The sequence below is a fragment of the Callorhinus ursinus genome, unplaced genomic scaffold, assembly GCF_003265705.2.
Source record: "Callorhinus ursinus isolate GAN/ISIS: 27379988/994484 unplaced genomic scaffold, GSC_fseal_2.0 scaffold31, whole genome shotgun sequence".
In the NCBI taxonomy this organism is placed as follows: domain Eukaryota; kingdom Metazoa; phylum Chordata; class Mammalia; order Carnivora; family Otariidae; genus Callorhinus; species Callorhinus ursinus.
In genome coordinates this window covers 5,836,749-5,845,299 of record NW_027397093.1, presented here as the reverse complement: position 1 = coordinate 5,845,299, position 8,551 = coordinate 5,836,749, and positions in this window count along the sequence as shown.

Sequence of the window (8,551 nt, the reverse complement as noted above, 5' to 3'; positions counted from 1 at the left end):
ACTTTTAGCAATCACTTCCTCTAGAGTTGAGATCAACAGGCTGGGAATGGTTGTGCTGTTTGTCTGTCTTATCTATGCAACGGCGTCCCAAGAGTTGCCAGATGTCCACCTTGCAATATCTGTGCCCAACCAAGAAGCCAAAGCTAAACATTTTATGTATTATTTTGGAAATACCAACTTCCTGCATTACTAATTTGTCAGAAAGAAAGAAAACTTATCAGTTTTTATAGCAAATAAATTTAAATATATTGTAAAGTGAAGTTCTTCTACTGATATGGCAGAGTAATCTCCTAAAGACCAATCCTACTATCGATCTGGACAAAATACAGAAAAATGAAGAAATAAAAAAATCAACTACCCAAGGGCACTTGAGGATGAGCAAAAGCAGGAAGTTTCTGGACACTTGGAAGGAGGGAACTTCATAGGGCGATTTCTCCATTTGTGTAGCTTTTAGCCTGAAAGCTATCCACAGTTGGTGCAGCAAGGGGTAGCAAAAACTCCAGTAGTCTTTCTGGAGGATAGGAACTAGACACAGCAGCTGGAAAGTGAGAAGAGAGAAAAGGAGATAAACAGAGACAGAGATGCATAGAGAGAGAGGGGGGCCAAATTCTGTGCTTGCTCTGTCCACCTCTCCGGCTGACTCATGACCCTGGTTGCTGGAGCAGATTGCAAACAGCCCAATTAAGGAGAAAGAGCTGAAATGAGAGTTGAGCTGCTGCTGAAGAAATGTTTGCAGTTTGAGTCCATGCAAATTAATTTGCCTGCTAAAATGAACAAACAGAAGTACACTTTTTGAGGCATTCACCAGAATCCAGAGTTTCCACCCATAACATTCCCAATGTCTAGGATATGACCCATAATTCCAAAGAAACAAAATGTAAACCAGCCTCAAGAGAGAGAGGAAAAAAAAAAAAACATTCAACAGAATCCAACTGTGAGATGACCCAGATGGAATCTGCAGAAAAAGATTTTAAAATAGCTGTTAAGCTACGCTCGGTGATGTAAAGCAAAACATATTCACATTGAATCAAAGAAATATAAACCATATAAAAAGAACCAAATGTAATTTCTAGAACTGAAAAATTCAGTATCTGAATTAGCAATTCACTAGATGGCTTCACAGCAGAATGGGGGTGACAAAGGAATGACCCCATGAATATCAAGATAGATCATTAAAAATTATTCAATCTGAGGAAAAGAGAACCAAAATGATTGAACCAAAATATTGAAGACTCAGGTACTTTTGGGCAAATATCAGATATCCTAACATATGTGTAAATTCGGCTTGGGAAAGAGAGAAGAAGGATAGAATAGGGCAGAAAATAATATTGGAAGAAATAATGATCAACTTTAAGCAGAAGGTAATTCTCCTCCATCATGGGGATTTTAAATGTCTAGAACTGGACAGTGCTCACACCACAGACAGGATGGGCACAGAACACAGGCCTGTAGCTGCACTATCTCACAGAACTTTTTGCTCTGCAGGCTGTCTGGTACAGAACATACCGCAAGGAAGCAAAGTTTTCGGTGAAAATCAACACATTGTGGCCTGGTGCTCAAAGACTACACTTTATGAAAGTGGATAAGCAAAGTCTTAGTCTTAGCCTGACCTGGGGTGGCTTGATACAATTAACAAAGAGGTGCAAAGGGGCCTTCAAAAAGAGGGAATTTGCCTTCCATTCAGAGGAATGAGGAAGGATTGGGGTTCCAAAGAGCTTGTAGGCCCAAAATTAGGGGGGAAAGAGAGTTCCCAGGTCTTTTTTTCCTAAAGAATTTCCCTCTCCCTCTCTTCCTTCTTTAGTGACACCAACACCATCCCACCAATTTTTAAACATTATCAACATCACACGACGTCATCTTGAGATAAAGATAAGTGGAACTTATTTTATAGAGGTCATTATTACTAATTAAGATATGTGGAAGCAATTTATTTTCTATTTACTCCACTAGTCCGTTTTTTCTTTTTTATGAATGTAATAGAAATTATAAGGGTAAATATTTTCCTGTGGTGAATCTCCATCTTTCTTTCTGCACCCTACCTGAATTTAAGTTCTTAAGCATCCCTATCATTTATGGAAACCTGAAATTTTAGGAACCACTCACCCTAAGGGTTGGGAAGCGATTATGATATTCTTGTACTTCATTTGGAAGTATGATGCTTCTTTACAATAAAACTATGGAGAACAGAGAGGAAGAAATCGACCCTCCTATGCTGATTTGTTTGACCAAGTCACCAAAGCTTCTAGCATCTTGTCGCTCAAATTATGGTTTGCAGATTAGCAGCAGCGTCATCACTAGGCCCTTGCTAAAAATGTAAACCCCCTGGCCCCACTCCAGACCTATTGAAACAGAATATGCATTTTGACAAGTCGCTTAGGTGATTCCTATGGAAATCATATTTTTAGAAGCCCTGCCTTAATACAGCTTTACCCTTCTCCTCCTTAAAAAAAAGTATAATCTTTAGACTCGTTTAATGTCCACATCCTCATATTTCAAGTGGTAATTGATCACCTCTTTTGTATAAGTCATTTCCTTATGTGACCCGTAGCATGTTGATGGGCAACAGGATGGACAGAGTGAGCACACCGTGTGCAGGCAATACAAGAAATGTAAGGGGTGGGGTGATGTCCTCTAATCTCTTGAGTGAGTTGATGTCTAAAAGGTGGAGGTTTCCTCAATGTCTGATAGATGTCCCAGGCATTGACTGGGCAGGTTCTATGAACTGATGCAAAAGATAAATTCTGGGTACAGATAGGGTAGGTGGTGATTATGTCGAGAAGTTGGCAGGAAGGACCCTCGTCAAGCATTTTTATTCCTAGAAAGACTTGTAAATTAAAGAGTCCTTAGTGCTTTAAAAAATTGGATGAATGGAATCAAAATAAGGAGTAAGCAATCTGATAGTAAGCAATCTAATGTTCCCTTGATCTTAGTTATTGTTGGTGCTTTCCACTAGTGAAGTCTTGTCATGTTCGCTCACGTAAAATTCTTTTCAAAGGAGAAATCAAACAAACTCCAACATATACATGCACGCATGTGTGTGGGTGTGCACCCCCCTTTCCCCAGCCCTGATTAAAATGGATCTAGCCACAGACTATGGATACAAAAGTACTACTAATGCATAACTAGGTCAATAAGCATAACCTAGACTTCCGAAATGTGAGGCTGAACTCGTATTTGAGAGCTTCAGACAATCAATGTCCGGCTTTGATTCATGCACTCCCTTTCATTAATTCTGGGCCAACACATGGCCCACACTAATTAGTTCGTCTTTAATGGAGGCAGTTACTGAATGTCAACACCAGGGTAGGTCACTAAATGCCACTTCTGCTGTTAAAAACCAAGGAAACAGGGGACAGAGCACACCAAAGGCAACAAGAAACATGGAACAGTAAGAACATGGGGGAGGAGGAAATGCTGCTAATGAATGATAATGAAATGAAAGAGGCCAAAGTCTATTACAAGCTCTGAAGTTAATAATGATCTTATTTTCCATTTAATGAGGGTAGGGAGAGTCTTCAGAGGAAAGCTAAGGCAGTGAAGCTAGAAGAGAAATGATATAAGCTAAAGAGACTAAGCAAGGGCTTCCTCGTGGTAGTGTAAATTAAGAGCGAATATGGTACAAGGAGAAATTATGTTCAAGATTTTTTTAGCCCAGCATTTTAGTCTTTTTAAACCATAGAATATTTGGAAAATCATTTCAGTTGTGATGGAGTGAATGTGTGTTGCGTGCTCTTTGAGTACTTTGGTATTTTGGGGGTATAGTTTGTTCTCATGAATTTGATTAATCTGTCATTACACTGTTCTTGCTCATGCCTGTTGCCATATTTACATTTTACAAGCAAACAAGCTGGGGTACAGATATGATGGAGGAAATGTTTGTAAAGTTAATATTCCTTATAGAAAATATCCTGCACATATGTCGTGGTTCCTGATTATTTACTGAAGTTTTATGGTTATGTGCTTTCTATTACTCCCCATAGAATACAGAATCTCTCAGGTGGGAAAAATGCCCAGCATCCCCTACAGCATACATCCAACAGTGTTCTGTACACAGTATTCTCTCACTAAATGTGTTTGTTTCTGTACTTTGCAATGATCATTTTAATTATGAAAATATTATTTTAGTGTTTGTCACAATAAGAATTCTCTTACTGAGTCCCAAATCTTTGATCTCCAGAATTAGCTCTAAAGATTATAAAAGGATTTCTTATAAACTATATTTATAGACTGGCATATGACCATGTTAATTTAGAGTTTTTCCATACAGATTAGTTGGTTTGGGATAAAAGAGGGCAAACAAAGTATCATCAAAAGTAAATCTTTTCACTAATATTTTCCCATAGATTTTCATGACTCATGCCTGATATAGTGAGACAAAGCTTCTTTGAATGTCTCAGAATTTAAATGGCTGTGCTGTGAGGATTTTAACAATATCCAACATTCTTTTTTTCTCTCCTTTAAACAGGTATACAAGTGCTAAGCTTAGAAATGTGTTCTGAGCCTTTTAATAAATACCATGATAATTCTGCCTGTATTTAGAAGAACCATCTTTTTTTTTTTTAGGTTTCTTTTTTTTTTTTTTTGCAAGTCAGTGTTTTTATTTTGTTGAGTTGATAACATTCTACAAGAGGAAATTTTCTAAAACAAACAGAAAGTTAAGACTCCTCTAGGCATGGTGAACATTCAAAGAAACCCAAACTAAAATCTACAACATTCTAAAAAAATTAAGATTGAGAAGAGCCATCTTTAAAAGGAGTTACCTAGAACATAGTAGTAGCTCAGTAAAAGTTAGTCAAATGAACAGATCTATAAATATTTCCTTCAATTAGCCTTGTAGTTTGGATCAAATGTTGTAGTCTCCTCTCTGTAAACAAAAAGTTCAAACATTACATAAACGCCCAGGCAAGGCTTTAAGTGCTTGGATCCTATAAGTTGTCCCTTGCTTCTGACATGGTCTCACACTAACGTGCAAATAAGACATGAAAATCAAGAATTAGTGAAGCAGAATGACCTAGGCTGTGGTAGATTAATTACATTGTATGGTCCTAATTAATGTTGTTGCTGTATCTATGATTTTTGTTTTATAACTGTCTAATTCTTCCCATTCAGACTTTTCTTCAGCTAATAGAATGTGGTAGAAGTGATGCAATGCTCCTTCTAAGTCTATGTCTCAAGAATCTTGTATCCTTCTGCTTGGATTCTTCTTTTCTTGCTCACTCTAGTCCTTTGTCCACACCATGTGACTATGCTTGGACACCTGGAGGATGAGACACATGGAGAAAAGCCAAGGTGGCCCAAAGACAATCAACTTTCAGAGGCAGACTCAGTCCTGCCCAAACAAGCTAAAGTTTACCACAGATGGATGAAACCACCTGAAACCAGAACCTTCCAGATCAATCTACTCACAATTTGCAAGTGACAAAATTGTCAGGTAAAAGAATGGTCATTTAAGCTTCAAATGTTGTGGCAGGTTGTTATACAGCAGTAGCTTAACTAGTACCTGAGGTTAGGAGCTGTGGGCCCTGTTGATCTAAAAATTTATTTCCTTATATAGAAATATACTATCCTCATCAAATTATTGTGAGACTTAAATTTGTGCTCGGTGCATTGCCTTAGTTGTACTTAATAAATAGCAATTGCTACACCTGCTGCTACTCCCACTATGATTATTGCTACTGTCATGTTACTAATACTAATTCTACTACCGAACCAAGTGTTCTAGTAAAATACAGATATTTTAATATCCTGTGGAAACATGAAGAAGGTGGGAATTAGCTGTCCTTTTATATGTTGGGGAAGTCTAAACAGAGGTGGTTAGATATGAGCTGAGTCTTAAAAGGTCTTTTAAGGTGTGAAGAGGTATTAAAAAAATACTATCAAAAGGAGAGCCTATATCAATAAGGGAGACAAATAACTGAATTCGTATAATGTTTCAGTTAATAAAGAATTTGCAGAAACAATAGTTTATTTTATCTTCCTTTCACAGCAGAAAAAATTATCTTTATTATATGATTTGGAAATGAAGATTCTAAGCTTACATGAGTTACTTAAGACTATTCAGTTTGAAGACGGAGCTAGACTCAAACCCAGGCCTTTTAACTCCAACAAAAGCTATTTCCCATATATCCCAATGCTTGTTCTTATACCATAGTATTTCCCTAAATAAACTAGAAATATTGAAAGCTTATAAATAAAGCATTTAAATCAGATTCTCAGTATGCTTATGAAAATAGATCTTTTAATTCAGAATATACTTAATCCCTCTTTTACATTTTTCAGATATTTGGTAGTTAAGCAGAGAATATGTCACTATAATTAGATTAATGTTGAGAATTTATGTTTTCCACATTCATTTTGTGTAGTGTGTGAGTGTGGGAGAGAGGGTGGAGAGGAGGCGGGGAGAGAGAAAGAAAGAATATATCCCATAAGAACAGCAGTCTTTTGTCATTTCCAGTTCTAAGAAACAAATTGCTTAAAGTAATGTGAGTTTAGTACGATTAGAGTGTCCTTATTTTCTCTAATTGGGAATATGGAAGGATTTGAATTACTTTGTTTGAATTGCTTTCTTAAGGCCCAGGGAAAGACTTAATTTCATTTTTTTGACATCTAGGAAGACCTTTCTGGTATGTAGTAAAAGCCTATCTCTTAATGGTTTGGGACACATCAGTTGACTGAAAGCTAAATAAAAGGGCATATTTGCAGCCCATTAACATCTTTCTTAAGGTTTAAGACACATGGAATCACATCACAAAGTCCAGTTTCTGATGTCAGCAATTTCACTGTAAATCACATTTAATGTGGTTTTCTAGTTAAAAAAAAAAATACCATTTTACAAGTCATTACTTGGTTGTCCGCCTTCAGGCCAAGGGGGCCCTGATGGAGTAATAAATTTTGATGGAACTCTGGCTATTAACAACCTCCAAATTATGTTGATAATTGTCTCAGGTTTATGGAGATAACTATGTCATTATGTTTAAATGAGTCTCCAGCATAACCCACTGAGATCGAGACCAGAGAGCTGCCGCTAACACTGACATGTGATATGTAGCTGGATTGACAAAACACCATGTTCTCTGTGGTTTGTAAAAAAAAAAACACACCAAATCTTGTAGGATGAATTCCATGTCATTGCATTTCTGCATCCCAGATCTTGCTTCTGGGTTCTAGTCCCATATATCCAATGGTCTACCCCCAAAAGGCCCATATTCTCTGCAATTTGGGCATGAGCTAACTGATCTCCTTTCTTTTGAGAACAAAAAGACCATTCAAAAGAAAAATGAGCAAAGAATTTGGTTAGCCATTTCACAATATAGTACATTCAAATGGCCATTAATCATATGGGAAATGTGCTCATTCTCACTTGTTAATCAGGGAAATACAAATTAAAACCATAGTGATATGTTATTTTTATCTACCAAGCTGGCTAAAACTAAAAAGAATGATGATATCAAGTGTTGGTAAGGATATAGAGCTATAAGAACTCTCATACATTTGTGATAGGAGGGTAAATATTTGCAACTTTGAAAAAGTGTTTACAGTTTACTGCTTTAGCTGAAGATGTACATACTCTATAATTCAACAGTTCTGTTTCCAATAAAAATGTGCATGTAAGTGCAAAAAGATGCTTGCAGAAGAATGTTCATAGCAGCACTCTTCTAATAGTTCCAAACTAATAATTATTTAAATATTCATCAACAGTATATAATGTGTCATATTCATACAATGGAATACCATGCAGTGATGTAAAAGAACAAACTGCTATTATATACAATAGTACGTATGAATCTCACATATGTAATGTGTGAAAGAAGCCAGACACAAAAGAATTTCCTAAACTATTTCATTTATATCAATTCCAAATGGGAAAAAACAAACTATTGGAAGGGAAATTAGTACTCTATTATATTTAGAAAGAAGTAGAGGTAGTGCTTAGGAGGGAATACAGGGAAGGCACCTGGGGTACTATCAGCATTCTATTTTTTTGGGCTTTGGTGGTGGTTGCACAAATGTTTGCTTTGTAATAGCACATTGAATAGTTGCATACCTAGCATATTTGACTCCCACAGTGGACAGCATTTTTTAAATAATTCTTTTCTATATGACAAAATTTTTTTAGTGATAATCACATAATAACAATAACCCATACTTTCTAAATTCATCTTTAGTTTCAAAACAACTAAAATGGAAGAATATAATTCAGTTAATATTACACTTTACAATTTGCTTTCTGTTACACTGTTTCACATTTAAACACAAGTGAAAGCTTCAAGTGGTCACATAGATTGGCCTAATTAACTAACTAAGATTATTTCATCATTTTTACAATCATTGTGCTGTTAAGGATAGATAGTATCACATGTTGGAGCTTCAAATTGCTTCCAAAGCAAATTGGTAAGATTGGAAACCATTATCATATTAGTTTCCTAGGGCTGGCTCAACAAAATACCTCACAGTCAAGAGGAGCCTAAGGAGACTTAACAATTACATGTAGTGTGGTATCTTGGATGGCATCCTGAAACACAAAGGACATTAGGTGAAACTGAGGAAATCT